The following is a 15,798-nucleotide window of genomic DNA, read 5'->3' on the forward strand; positions in this document are numbered from 1 at the left end:
TCTGTTCCTGCCCTCCTAAATCCCAGACCCTGTCTGTTCCTGCTACTTGCTTTCCTGCCTCACCCGCGATCCCTGCTTCTACACTGTACTCTGATGCTGACTCCAGATTCAACCCCTGGCTTGGCTTCTGGTACTGGCTCTGGCTCTTGGCTTGACTCTTGACTCTGGTTCTTGCTCCTGACTCTAACTATTAGGTTTTACTGCTCATGCTCCGGTCCCTACAGGTTCACAGATAAAATTTATACTCGAACCAAAGTGGACATGCAGTGCTTTTGCTGTTCTTAGTGCCCTGTTTCCCACAGTTTTCAAAGCTGAGCCCCATTCAGGAAAATGACACCAATATTCTCCCTCATAACTTGGCAATATGATAGTAAAGGCCTACACATCTTAATTTTATACATCTTTTGAGCCATGTTGGGTCTTCACCCTACACTTTGAGAAACAGTGTTAATGCAAGGTGTTCAAACCACGTGTCATAATTATCATATATAGATTTACTTTAAGTCAACGAAATCATGCAGTTCTAGTTGTAAACCCAGGGATTTAAGTACACTGTCTCCATTTTGAAGATGACAGAATTTTTATCGTAAGGTCACAAAAATGGTTACCTGTAAAATAGGAAAAACCACAAAATTTAATATTACTTGCATAGAGTGCATGACATTTGACTGAGAACACTGCCTGCTTGCCAACCTCACTCACAAAAGTGGGACTGAATACCAGCAAATTAAGTTAAGTGTTACCTGTGCATGCAATAACCATCATAGTACATAAAAATATGTAATGTCACTTTTTTGTGTAAATAATCATAAATAGGAAGCCTTGTCCTCCCACAGTAAAAGTGTAAAAAGAAGTGACAGACAAATTATGCCCTTTCAGCAGTCTTTCAGATCTAAGTTCTTTTAAAAAGAATTTCTGGGAACATTTAGTAATTCAGGAAATCTTCATATGAGATCATGATTTTAACCTGAGCAATATATCTAGTGTCTTGATTTTTGTTTTTATATTAATATGCAGGTGTAGTCATGCCGCTAATATTAATTGCATATCTTCAAGTAAAGATACACTAACTCGTTATGCTTTCTCACCGCTCCAGTGTTATCTCTTCCCTTCCTGTTTGCTTTCTTTTGTACTGGCTGGTTGTCTTGGAAAATGCTATGAGAACAACTTATTTTTGTGGTATCTCTCACACACTAAGAACAGAGTTCCAAGTTTCACTGAGAATACCACATTTTTTTTTAAATATGACTTTTGCTGATTAATGGACCAGAACACAAAAATGGAGGTTGTATCCTAGCAATTTTGTTTTGATTGTGTTAAACATGCAGGGTAAGAACATCACCATTAGTTCACAAAATCAGATATGTGTACATTTATACACATCTCAGGCATTTCCTGGTTGTCTTACAGATGTATTTAAACTATGGTCCCATGAAGCCCAACTGAGAGTGCAGATTCTTAGCTATGAACAGCTATGTGTAATAGGGGTGAAAACAATGAGCTATTGGCACATAGAACAAATATCTTTTATCAGATTGGCTGATAGCGTTTGTGAAATGAATGGTCATGGATTTTTTTCCCCATCTATTAACATTTGAGGTAGATAGTATAGTAACCATAAGGATACTACTTCTCCATAGTTAAGATTGTAACCAGTTTATTGTAGCTGACTACCCCCTCTAAACTCTGACATCCCAACCTTCTCTCCCTCCCCCCACACACAAAGGCAGCAGATCTCTGACAAAATGAGGGAAAGTTTGAGGCTGCTGAACATAGGGAAGAGGAAGATCCTCTCGTGCTATCTTTGTCCCCATCTAGAAATACAAAAAAACAACTTTGAACTTAGTTTTGGTCTGAACATTGCCAGATTTACTCTGAAAGCAACATAGAATGTTTCTGTAAGGTTTGGAGGAAATTCATCATATAGTTTGAGTTTCTTATAATATAAAAAATAATTGCCCTGATTTAGGGTTGCCAGGTGTTTGGATTTCGACCGGAACGCCCGGTCGAAAAGTGAGCCTGGCGGCTCTGGTCAGCACCTATCACTGGGCCATTAAAAGTCCAGCTGGCAAAAAAAAAAGACAGCCTGTGTTTCCAACAAATTGTTTTAACAACTACAGCGAAGATACTGAACTGATATTTTCCTCAAGTATTTTATTTAACCCTCTGCAAATTACATACAGGGATGGTATATTGATTGTAGCTGGTCCATTTTTCCTGAGAGATTCTTCCAAGTACCAGTTTAAAGTTACTAACCAATAGCCATTATTAGCTTAACAAGCATCACTCACTCATTTTAATTGTATAATCTGAACTCTTCATCTATTTATTTAAAAAACTATCTTTATTTGCTTTTGCAAAAGAAACATTAAAAGATATAAAGCAGGATTAATCAGACAGAGCAGACTTCCATTAGTTGCTGTTCTGCCTTTGAGTGCCTCATTTTAAACAATGAAAGTGATAAAAGAATACTCAGTTTAACTGATGTTACAAGAATATTTTAAATTTGTCTTTATTTTCATTTATGATTTAGCTAAAAAATTAAAAAACATGTAGCTAAAACCCTTGGCACCTTTGACTCATATTTAAATATACAATCATAAAACACTTTGCAGTGTGCAGTCAGACCATAAGGAACTGACTAATCCATTTGAGCGTTGCTGTTTTTTATAAAGTTAAGATGGTATCATTTAAAGATTACAAAGTAGCAGTTTTGAAATCCCCAGTCTTCTGTTTCTCCCTTGACCATTTAAAAAGGAACAGATAGAGTACTGACTTCCTTTTATTACCCTGCCAGTGTGTAACTCATCCTGATCTAGAGGAGCCATCATTCTAAATGAGGGAGTAGAGGGCTCTCTGTTTCCATTCAGTCTTCAACTTTTCTTCTGAGGCTGTCAAAAATTGTGCCAATTGATGCAAGCCATGATGGTGGGGTGTTTAATATGGAAACATTTGTTGATGTGGAAAGAAAGGGACCATTGCTATCAACCTGCTGTCAGAATGGTGACGTCTTTTCATTGTTGGACTCTTCACTTTGACATAAACTTTACAATCTGTGTTCCAGTCACACAGTTAAAGTTCTACTGCTTGCTTTTTGTAAACGGTGAATTAAATAGGAAGTTTGCGCCAGTTTAGTTATAACTTGAACCAAATGCAGAGGAAGTCCCCATCAACTGTTTGTTTGAATATGCTTCATCCTTCATTAAATGTATTTCTACTTCAGTTATGCATTCCTTAATTTTTCTCTCTCTCTGTCTGTATATAGCTATTGTACTTGTGAAGCCAGTATGATTCAGTTGTTTAGGAGCTTGCGGGAGTTATTTTGAGAGGGTGGTGCTGGGGGAATTTAAAATTACAATGGAAACTATGTTGCAACACTAACTAGAGTAGCTTGCACTGCTTTATTATTACTAAGATAAGTGGTGTCCTCATTGCCACTAAGTAAAAAGGCTTTATAGCTGTTAAAAGAAAACAGTTTGAACTAAAAATGTATGTGTTAGAGATATTATTGGGTTATGTTCTGTGTTGCTTAAGAAGGGAACTGTTGCCACTGAATTCTGTAAAATTCCATTCCTGACCAGATCACATCATCCATTTCATTATGCTGGCCAAAGCTCAAGAGCCCCTGAAAAATATCAGAGCCATAACCTGTGAAATGTATAAATGCCCCCCTCCATGTGAGAGAAAGCCAGTGAAGAACAGCTATGCCAACGGCTAATGGAAATCGTTAATGCCTTCTTCAGAGAAACACACCTGGCAAAATCCTTTGAAAACACAATAGTCCACCCAGTCCTCAGAAAGCCATTTGATCTGATGACCTCTCCAACTATCATCCCGTCTCAAACTTTCCATTCCTTGGCAAAATAATTGAGAAAGTAGTAACTACCAAGCTCCAGCAATATGTGACATCAGCAGACATCCTGGATGCCTTTCGCTTAGGGTTAAGACTAGGCACAGCACACACAATAGCTGTAGTGGCACTAAAAGGCTACCTTTTTTATGACCATGGATACAAGCAAGATTTCCATGCTCATACAGCTGGACCTCTCTAAAAATTTTGACAAAAGTTAATAGTATCTTGTGGCCTACTATATTCTGACATAGAAGGAATAGATGGCACAGTACTAAAAGAGGCTTCAGTTGTTCCTCTCCAGGAGAATTCAGAGAGTAGTCATGGATTAACTGCTGCTGCTCTCCAAAGACCCTCCCACGCTATCCTCCCTTCTCTTCAATATCGACAGTGAGGGAAAGAGTGATATGCCCTGGGTACAGCTGCCAACAATATGCAGGTGATACTCAACTACATTCACAACTGCTGCAACCACTGCTAAGATGTCAGAATATCTATGAGGACAAAGAACGGCTTGCTCAAGCTGAACCCAGGCAAAACCGAAGTAATTGCTTGAAGGGGCAAAAGCTTTTAAGATCTAGGATAGGCACTGTTCCCACCTTCCACTGAGGGGATGAAGCCCCCATTTTTCAAAATGGTGGAAAGCTTCAGAGTCCTGTTTGTTTCCTCACTAAACCTGGGTGATCAGGTGACATCAGTGTCTTAAAAGTGCCTTTCAACTCTAGCTTCCCAGAAAAATGTACCCCTTCCTCTTAGACAAGGACCCGGCCACGCACTTGTTATCTCCAGGGTGGATTACTGTAGTTCACTGTAACTAAAGCTGAATGTGAAGACAATGTGCAAGCTTCAGCTAATACAGAATGTGGCTACCTGCCTCCTCCATATCCTAGGCTGTTGTGAACGTACCAGCCCCATAGATCCCTTCAGTGGCTCCCAATTAGTTTTGGGTGCCTGGATAAAGCTTCAGTCCTCATCTTCAAAGCAGTTGAGCTCCAGCTCCATTCAGCATGTAAACTGTCAAGGTAGTTGTGCTTCTCTGAAGCAAAGGTACATAAAGCCAAAATAAAAAGCCTAGTTTCTTCTTTACCACAGGGTGGGTGTTTGGGATCTTGATGATGAATATTTGATTTTTATAGATTTATCTTTTGATTGCAAGTGCATGAGCTCACGATGGTTCCAAGCCTTATTATTTTCTTCTTAATCCATTTTCTCTCATGCTGTGTTTAATCATTTAAGGAAATCTGTTCCAGTTGACTTTTTTTCTCAAATGTGATACATTTGATTTAGAAATACTTAATGCCTTGATTAAATCAGATACAAAATAACCCACATTTTCTGTAATATGGTTTCCCACTTCTCTCCATGAAGTTCAAAATAGGTGGGTACCATCATATCAGTATATCTCAGTGCAAAATGTTTGATATGGAAGACATCAGAAATATTTCTAAAAGAGTTAGTACTGGGGATGAAGGCCAAAAGCATTATTTGTTTGATTATTATAGAACTGTATTTTCTCTGAAATATAAAGTTGATGATTTCAGTGAAGTGTTTTGTGCTTGTAAATCATATCTGAGGTGTATGAGGCATTATTTTATACATTTAGAGAGAGAGAGAAATGCAAATAGCCTAGAAGATGCAGATGGCAGTTCTTTCTTGGACTAGAACACATGTAAAACATTATATGGGTTACCCATTTTGTGTGTTAGAAAAAAAAATTGCTCTACTCCAGTGTTAAGATTTTATAAATGAAGATTTTTTTCAAGGAAAAGAAAGGCTAGCATATGTTCAGGCCAGAGCCCATCAGGCATAAACACATGTAAGTGGAAATTCTTCATGAAATGTCAAATTCCCCTGAACTTCTGCTTCATCCAAAATATCTTGGGGAAGTTTGTACAATATTTTAGAACACATTTAAAGAATACAAAAGCACAAATAAATTGTTTAGTAAATTTTGTTTTCATGAGTAGCTTTTAAATAAAATTTACTTTCACCTACTTTGGACTTTGTTCAAAAAGGATCTTCCACTGAAATCTTCCAGTCCCCCTAGAATACTTTCTCTTCTCTTGTCCCATAGATGTCTGAAGAGAGCAAAAACACCATCTTTTTGATAGAACATTAATTTTTTTCATCCTTAAAGTTTGCATTTGAACTTATTCATATCCTTTCAAATGGATACAGTGAAACTCAAATAAAGCAAAATTAGCAGGATATTTCTTCTAACCCAATTAAAAGTGAAATGATTAGTTTATAGTTAAATTGTCATAATTAGACCTGAAATTAGTAACCCATTTAGAGAAAATGTCTCGTGTGTCTGAGACCTACTGAACTGGGATGGTGTGAATTTAACTCCTCGCTTTTAAGGGATGACATTTCCTGCTGATCACATCTCAACAAAGGCAGGAAAGATGAATGCCCTAAAATATATTTCCCTAGTAAGAGTCATCTACATGTCCACATGTCAATATTTTCTTTAATCGTAATATCGCTTTCCTCAGACCACCGAGGAATTCTGCTAACCTGATACTAGAAAATTATTTTCTTGAAACCAATTACATGTAAATATTTAGAAACTTTTTATTTATTTTTTATTAATGAAATCTGTGAGATACTGATGTAATGTAATATGTAATTATACGTTATTATGGAACAATACCTCAGTACTTGGTCATGGAATTACCTCTGATTTTCTGGTAATGGAAACTTAAGATTTTTTTTTAATGTAAACAATAGAGAAAAATAGGAGCGGGAACAGATTAGTACTAAGGGTGTAATAATTTTAGCTTTGGTGGCCTGAATCTTCATTTTTAAGACATTAAAAGAAAAATTCTAACTATTGTGGCTCACCCGGTCAATCTGAATATGCAAAAAATTAGAATCTACTATCTAGAAAATAATAAATGAAACTAGTATTTAAACAGGATTGAAATTTATTTACATTCTCTTCAGTGAAATTCCCATGCCGCTGATTTCTCAGATTGTCATTTTTTGGCAAGACAGCTGCCACCAGAATCCTCAGAAGCGTTATTTTTTATTTATTTTTTTGTTTTTAAAAAAATCAGTTTATTCAGGTTAAGTGCATCTTTTCTTCAGGAGTTCCAGACTGCGGAGGTGTGCAGAATGAGCGAGATTCCTTCAAGATGAGAAACGGATAAATTACGCTGCTGAAAGGATACGTTAGAATCCCAAAGTATTATCTCCTTAGGAAAAGCTGGTTTAATAAAAAGCTACATGCGTCATGCCAACAGGCTACCTGGTACCAACCCATCTTGACCATCTGCCATCCTGATAGGTTGTCTTATGAACTGGGAAAGCTTACTCTCTGAGGAGAATATTTCCCATTTCAGTACTATAAATGAAAACTACCACCAGTCATTTATTGGGGGGGAAAAATACAGTGGAATTCCTTTCTGATTACTCTTCGTTATTTGTTTTTATCTGGGGTGCCTGAAGATTCCCACTGCTCTGCCGCCTCCTTCCACAAGGTATTGTGTCACAGCTCTCAGACTCTGGCCAAGGAGGACTGCAGGGATTCAGAAGAATCCATCACTATTGCTCGTCATTAGTCATAGAGGAAGGCGTTTGTTGTGGCGCTGTCTGCCTAGAATGGACTTAGTCCTGCATTAGTGCATTGGACTATTGAGGTCCATTCCAGTCTTACATTTCTGTGAACTTCCTGGCATCTCCTTAGTACCCTGAGCCTCTGGCTTCCTAGTGTAAGCAAAAGGCTTCTCTAAAAATTGAACTGCAACTGTCACGTCAAGATGCATAATTCTGCTCCAAAGCCAGCATGGTATAACATAGGTTACACAGTATATCTTTCCCACTGCCTTAACTTGGCAGCCTATTTCTACATCTTAATTTTGCTCTCACTGTGGGAATAGGCTGGTTTAATACTGGAGCTACTTAATCTTACTGGCCTGACCTTGTTTATCAAATATTACAGGCCTTTGTGTATGTTGAAAAATTGTACCTTCCCAAAAATAGAAGCTTTTTTGTTTCTCAGCGTCATCTTACACTGTAAAATTAGACCACGTTTGCCCAAAAAACTGGAGATTAGGTTATTGTTGATCTAGCTGACAGTATTTGGGGGAGAGCAGGGGCGATGTGAGCACTATACCCATGCTCCTAAACATAATTTGGCAAATGTTAGTGTATTTCCACATCCAATCATCCATTTATACAACTTCTCATTGATATGCTGTTAAAGCAAGACCCCGATTTAGAAATAAATTGGCTTTGTCCAAGGCATATCACCATCTTTGCCAATATCTTTAAAGCAAAAATCTTGACAATGCAAATTAGTATGTGTTTAAATAAACTTGCATAGTTTTGCATGTATATTTAAATATGTTTGCATTAATATGCTTAGATCTGGGGAGTGATGCAAAAAGAGAGAGCAAAAAAGGGATGGAGAAAGACCCCCCCCAACACTTCGCTTCCTTCTCTCCCCGCTCCCAAGACGCTTCTTTTTAATCATTCTCAAACCCCACCCCCAACTTTTCTGCAGTTCACAGGCACGCCCAGCCTGCAGCAGGAGGAAGAGGGAATGAGCACTTACTGTTCCAGATTGTCATTCAGGACCTTGAGTAGCTTTTATAGATTTTTAAGTCTAGAAGGGACCATTATGATCATGCAGTCTAGCCTCCTGCATAATACAAGCCAAAAAACCTGACCCAGTCAACTCTACATCAAATCCATAATTTATGTTTGAGCTATAGCATTTCTGTCGGAAAGTTTTGATTGACTGACCTTCCCCAGCATGCAGGAGAATGGGAAGAGAAGTTTGTCAAACAAGGAATTATCAGTTATCATGTAGGGGACGCACAAAACCTATAGTCCTACCAGAAAACTTTTATAGAGGTGGCAGGTCTGTGTTTGCATCTAATATACAAAGTAATTCATAATTGTGTCCCAAAACTATGAACCATTAGTATGAGGATTGGTCTTTAAAGAATGTCTCCCAAGATCTTTTTAATTAAGTAGATGCTCAGTTTGAGGTTCTTGGGAGGTTTTTATTATTTTCTGCACACGTGACCTTATTTTCTGTGGGGAAAAAAGTAGGAAGCATAGCCCATACTTGTACACAGAATGTCTTCTCACAAATGTTTCCTTTTTTTTTTTTTGTATTTCCATGTATGTCAGGAATATGATTTTTTGTGAATGAGGGGTTGCTTTTCATGGATTTAAAAATTCTGTGGAACAGATGTTGAGATCCTGTTATCCAACTGTTTGGGCACAAGCCATTTCCAGATTAGAGCATGTAACCGGCATGTAGGCTTCAAGAAACCATCTGTTCATTTTAGCGTATGTCTTCCTACAAAGACTATACCAGCATAGCTACATGGGCATAGTTCCATAGTGTAGATACAGCCTACACCCCAGAAGAGGTTTGTCAGGTCTTGTCTACACTTAAAATGCTCCAGCGAAGAGACTACCTACACTGACAGGAGAGGTTCTCGTGTCGACATAGGTAATCCATCTTTCTAAGAGGCAGTAGCTAGGTTGACAGAAGAATCCTTCCGTTGACCTAGCGTTGACCTTCCGTTGTCTACACTGAAACTTAGGTTGGCTTAACTATGCTGCTTAGGGGTGTGGATTTTTCACACCTCTGGGCAACGTAGATGGGTTGACCTAACTTTTTAATGTAGACCAGGCCTCAGTGTAGGTACACCACATCCCTGACCGGCATTAGCTACATTGGCGGAAGCACTCTTCCATCAACATACCTATGTGTACACTGGGGGTTATGTTGGCATAGCTATGTCTGTGAGGAGTGTGTTTTTTCACTGGTCTGACTGATGTAGCTATGCCAATATAACTTTCAAGTGCAGATTTGTCTGTCTTACACTACGCTAACCTGAGACCCCTTCTGTACTATTTGTATTGTGGTAGTTTCAGTGGCCTCAATCTTAATGTACTGTTCACCATACACTCACAGAAAGACTCAGTAGTGCCTGCTCCAAGTACTTTGCAGCCTAATTTGAAAAACTCAAAATAATATGTGTAGCACTAGGGGTTAACAGTGTGGAAGACAAAGATAAGAAAATCACATGAATACATAGATAGGACAAGAAGCAATGGGCTTAAATTGCAGCAAAGGAGGTTTAGGTCGGATATAAGGAAAAACATCCTAACTATCAGGGAAGTTAAGCACTGGAACAAATTGCCTAGGGTGGTTGCGGAATCTGTGTCATTGGAGGGTTGTGAGAACGTATTAGACAAACACCAGTCAAGAATGGTCTAGCTGTTATGTAGTCATGTCTTGAGTGCAGGGGTCTGGAGTAAATGACCTTTTGATGTCCTTTCGAGTCCTACGCTTCTATGACTGTCTGAGTCTGATTAGCTGTGTATATTGCTTGATGGTTTTTAGTCAACTTTATTACAAAAACTTTATCTCAGACCACACCTTGACACAACCCTCATTTCTTGACTCGTTTGTTGTACGTGTCCCAGCAGAAGTGGTGGGTTTTTGAGGGGTTTTTTTTTTTTGAGAAAAGATGTAAAGGAAGAGAGGGTAGTGGTCTTAAGAATTAGATCAAGGAGGATGTTCAGTGTTTAAGGAGCATCATGGAGAAGCATAGAAATATTTGTAGAATCATGTTAAAAGTGGGTATCGGTGAAGTTGAGGAGGTGGGGATGACACAATAAGAGACAATGTTATGAAAAGTTTGGGAACGTTCCTAAAACCAAATACTCTGTAACACAATTTTCATCAAATTCTTTTATTTTGATACTATTTATTTTGAACTATTCTGACTACCTCTTACTGGTCCTTGCTCTTTTGGGTGAAATTATGGCATCATTGAAGTCAACGGCAAACTCTTAGTGCAGAGGTGGGCAAACTGCAGCCCGCGGGACCATCCTACTCGGCCCCTGAGCTCCTGGCCCGGGAGGCTCATCCCCAGCCCCAGCCACGCTGCTGGGCAGGCAGCACTCTGAGCGGCGGTGCTGCACACTCATGCAGGTCAGTGTGTCTGGCGGAGCGGTGGCCAAACATGCTGCTCTGATTGGCATGGTAAGGGGCCCAGGGGCAGGGGGTTCTGTGGGGCGGTCAGGGAGCAGAGGGCGGTTGGATGGGGCAGAGGTTCGGGGGGGTAGTCAGGATGGGGAACGGGGCGTTGGATAGGACAGAGGGGGGGGAAGTAAGGGGACGGGGGGGCTAGATAGGGGGTGTGGTTTGGGGCGGGAGTCTCGGGAGGGGGTGGTTAGGGGACAAGGAGGGGGGGGTTGGATGGGTCGCGGGTTCTGAGGGGGGCAGGAAGTGGGAGGGGGCAGATAGGGGGTGGGGGCCAGGCTATTTGGGGAGGCACAGCCTTCCCTACCTGGCCCTCCATACAGTTTCGCACCCTGATGTGGCCCTCGGTCCAAAAAGTTTGCCCACCCCATCTTAGTGACTTGCCTGGGGACAGGATTTCACCTTTGGGATTTTCATCTGGGAACTGTGAATGACATGGACAACTAAGGATGGTGACAAGAGTTACCTTTTAGCCATGTGGTTGCCACTTTATTGACCCTTAAGAGAGCCCCTAAAAGCAAACTGTCCAGCTAGCACTGTGAAAAAGGAAGTAATGCCACAGGTGTCTTCCCATTTTTTGATGCTTAAATTCAGAGAAACGTAATATTTCCTGGGCCTGTTAGGCCTGTCTTATTCCCAGACTTGACTGAGGCCACACCCAGGCAGTGAGGCAGTCACCTAGCCTCATATATCTGTCCAAGTCTCCATGTGAAGCCAGACCGATGCAATATTCGCCGTAAAGGTGGCGGTACCTCAATTCCTAATCTTTGTGGGTTTGGGAGCACCAACCTTCTCCTCCCACTACATACACACACACACCATTAATGGTGTCTCCATTTGATGGAAAATCTCACTTATATAGCCAGGACCAGTGTCCCAGGTTGTAATCATGTGAAAAACTGAAGACATACCAGTTATACCTTGTGCCCAGGCCATTGCTTCAGAGTCTAAAGGCACCTGTGCCTTACCACCAGCATAATTCCTTTGAAGTCCAGAGGTACTTGTACCTCTCTGAAACCTGACACGCAGCAAACAACCCACTATGTACAAAATGACAATTGTGTCGTCAGTGTCATCCTTTCCCTAGAGGGGAAGAAGCAAGCAGAGATTTGCAGCAGGGGAGAGTAGATCAAAAAAGAGCTGCCTCCACCAGCTGCTGTTACTTCATGGGTGGAAATCTGTTGGCTAGCCAAACCCAGTGCTTAAAAAATAAGCAGCTGGTTTAATAGGCAGCAGGTGTAAAACAAACAAAAAGGACGTACTTCTTCACACAATGCAGTCAACCTGCAGAACTCATTTCTAGGAGATGTTGTGAAGGCCTAAACTATAACAAGGTACAAAAAAGAGCTAGATACGTTCATGGAGGATAGGTCCGTTAATGGCTATTAGCCAGGATGTCAGGGATGCAACCCCATGCTCTGAGTGTCCCTAGCCTCTGTTTGCCAGAAGCTGGAGTGGACGTCTGGATGGATCACTCAGTTACCTGTTCTGTTCATTCCCTCCAAAGTACCTGGCACTGGCCACTGTCAGAAGACAGGACACTGGGCTAGATGGACCATTGGTCCGACCCAGTATGGCCGTTTTTATATTTCTTATGTAAAAAAGATCTAGGAGTTAACCAATGGCTATCTTCCTAACAAATGAGGGCCATCATTGGCCACCGAATGCCATGCCCCATCCAGAGGTGTGACTCTGGCCCCCTGCCACAATATGGGCTGGCTATGAAAGGTCAGTCCTCTAACACAAAATAAAGAAAATTCCTTTACTAGGCTAGCCCATCATCTTCAAATCAGGCTCTTGAACTTAAAGGATAATATGTATTAGTTTTAAGGTTACAGATAATTTGCCCAAGTTTCGATCAGTCTGTTAACTGATATTTTATATCCACTGTTATAAATGTTAAAATCTCATTCAAGGACTTGATCATGTGAGAAGGTGGGGCAGGACATTATAGATATGCTTTATTTTATTTTTTTTTTTTTTTTTGCGGCAGCAGCAGCTGTCCTCTTACTCTTCTTTCCTATGGAGTTGTCAAACAAGTTATCTCTTTTTGGCATAATACTTCAGCTGTTAGTTTGGATTCTGGGTATTAGTGTTACGGTTACTTAACTGTTTTTGTTTCTTTATTGTAAGTGTATTGGGTTTTGTTAATACTGTACCATAGATCTGCATATTGCTTTAGGCAATGAAGTTCCTTTAACAAAATTCAGAAAAGTAATTACACCATATCTTCCTAACTTTCATAGGTTGTAAAATGTGGTGAAATGCCTTCAGTTTGCAACACAATGGTTTTTTTTAAAGGAAGATTTGCTGTTGTTTTCCTAGTTATTTTTTTATAAACTGTATTGTTTAAGATCCTAAAGTGGTCTTACAAACATGTCCGTCTTTCCTGCTTCTGTTCCCCATTTAGCAATCCTTTTTTTCCTGAGTTAATAACAGAAGCCAACATGGCTTCCTGTTTAATTGTAACAGTTAATTAGTGGGATCTGTCAATAAGGATGTAGAGGTCATTACAGCTATGGTTGTAGCTACAGAATAGCCATAGGAAGTTTCACTGTTGTTCGTTATATACCAAAATGGTAGCAAGTGATGTATTTAGGTTCTTAGCAATGCACTGCTAATCTTTGGAGGACATTTCCCCACTTGAATTTTAGCAATTTTAAGGTATTGTAACTGACATGCTCTTGTGGGGTGAAACAAGTTAGTGTCCTTTGAGAATGTCTGTCTCAAAACACCACTTAATGTGAAAGCTTGTGTATTTTATACTGTGCTTTTTAAATAAATATTCTGATTTTTTGCGCAGTCTCTAACAGCAATACAAAGAATTATGTAATGATTACATGATAAATGGGTCTAAATGCCCTCTGATATTTAACTTGTAGCTGAAAACTACTCTTGACATGGCCACAAAAGCATCATGTTTCTTAATCAAGTATACATTGAATTGGCTTTAAAAGTTTCATATATATAACCATAATTGTAGTAGCCACGTTTGTTAACAATGTTTAGTCCCATGTGCTTGAAAAAACTACTGAATGCTCTACTGCATCCCACCCGCAAGGGATATTGTGAAGCAGAGGATTACTATTTGTAAGTAGGAATTACAAAAAACATATTTGATTCAGTCGTTTACTGAAGCTATATATCCGCAGCGTAACATTCTTGTTTTTAGAGATTTTAAATTTTATACAGGTTGACTTTTAATTTTTTTTTTTAATTTAGTTTTGGTGAACCTGGGAAATGGGAGCAAAAATCTGCTTACGGGCAAATTCTCATACCTTTTTTTACTAATTTCTGTCAAAATGGGACACAGTCTACATCCTGGTTCCTGTGTATGGGCATAACTTCTTGATCATGCTGTGCTGCGGAATTCCTGGCCCTCTTTTCCATCTGTTTCAAAAGTGAACAGTGTATAGCTAAAGTGAGTTATTGCTGCTTTCTGCAGAGAATTGAATGATATAAATGAAGTATAGTACTATAGGTCAGTGTTACTAAAATAAATGCATTTTTCATGGTTTTTATGATCTGTATATTTCTTGTACTAACTAAAGGTAAAGAGTGATCGGCTTTTAGGAACCCTCGTGAAGTTTGCATGTCTGTTTGCTTTTACCCTTAGGGATGTCTGATGGGATCAGCTGTAAATCCAGAGCACCCATAAGTTTGGAGCTCTGGGAAAGGGTATGCGTAGGGTACTGGGGAAGCTGAGGGGGGTCAGCATCAGTCCTGGGGTGTTGATGCAGGTGGGCCCACAAGAGCTCATTTCTGTAAAGCAGTAAGAGACAGGGAGCCTGTGCCTAGGAAGTATGCCAGAGAGGCCAAGGCAAAAGACAGTGCTGTAGCCTGCCCAGAGCACAGAAAGCTAAAGAGCACGTGGGCCAAGGATGGTGGGACACACATGCAGCACCTGGTTGGGTGTCCCACAGAGGAAACTTTCCAGGGAAGTGTGACCATTTTTATTAAATTATATTGTAAATATGAATCCTTTAAGGTAAGGTATAACACACACTTACGAAATCAGAGAAATTCATAGTTAAGGCTGACTCTATCCTTTTTTAGCTTTCTTTTAACTAACAACAGCAATTAAAGTGTAGTTTTTCTCAGTGCACCCATTACAAAGTAATGGACACAGCCTCCTGCAATGACTATTCATGAATTTAAAATAACACTAATGCAGTTCCTATTTTCTGGTCAGATTTTAACAGCTCTCACATGGTGTCAGATATTTAATAGAATACGAGGTTTCCCCATCATCTAACATGATAAGCAGTAAAAACTGCAGCCTCTCTGGGGGATGGGAAGTTTTTTATTGGTAATATTTTAATTATTTTCAAGTGCAAAATGTGCTAGATATTTCACAAAAACAAATAAAGACTGTCCCTGTCCCAAATAATTTAGGGCCTTGATCCAAAAAGCTAAAGTCAGTGGGGCTCTAAACAGATGCAAGCATCAGCCTGCTCAGAGAACCTGGAGGGATTGGTGCCTAATGATGGACGCATAACAAGAGCAAATAATGAACAAAAGCAGACAAGGGGGAAAGGACAGCAATGGTTACAATAGCAATACAGTATTTCATATTTATTCAGTAAAGGCATATACGTATCTTGATAGTCCTTTAAGCTCTTTTTTATATTTACTCTTTATTTTTATTACTTTTTGAGCTGCACACTTACTAAAGTACAGTTAACTGTTTATCTTAAATTTTTCAAAATTGCAAAATAATATGATGTCTTTATCCTAATTGAAGGTCTACAATATCCAAAAGTCCTTCCAGATCTCCCATCTCCTTGCCACTAACCTCTGATTTAAGGCCATATCTGCAAACATTCAGAGGCATTGTGCGTAAATTACTATCAGGAGGCGTGCATGTGATTTCAATGTGACTACTTTAGGTTCAGTGGCATCTGCAGAGCAAGGCCCTTAGTGATCTGCTTCT

The 15,798-nt window shown here is 39.6% G+C and overlaps 1 protein-coding gene across 1 annotated transcript in view; it reads left to right on the forward strand.

Annotated features, from left to right (window-relative positions):
* PTPN3 (protein tyrosine phosphatase non-receptor type 3) overlaps nucleotides 1–15,798 on the forward strand; it is a 330,984-nt gene that overhangs the window by 219,781 nt on the left and 95,405 nt on the right. The gene's annotated exons all lie outside the window — the stretch shown is intronic.

Source organism: Eretmochelys imbricata, chromosome 2 (genome assembly GCF_965152235.1).
Source record: "Eretmochelys imbricata isolate rEreImb1 chromosome 2, rEreImb1.hap1, whole genome shotgun sequence".
Lineage (NCBI taxonomy): Eukaryota > Metazoa > Chordata > Testudines > Cheloniidae > Eretmochelys > Eretmochelys imbricata.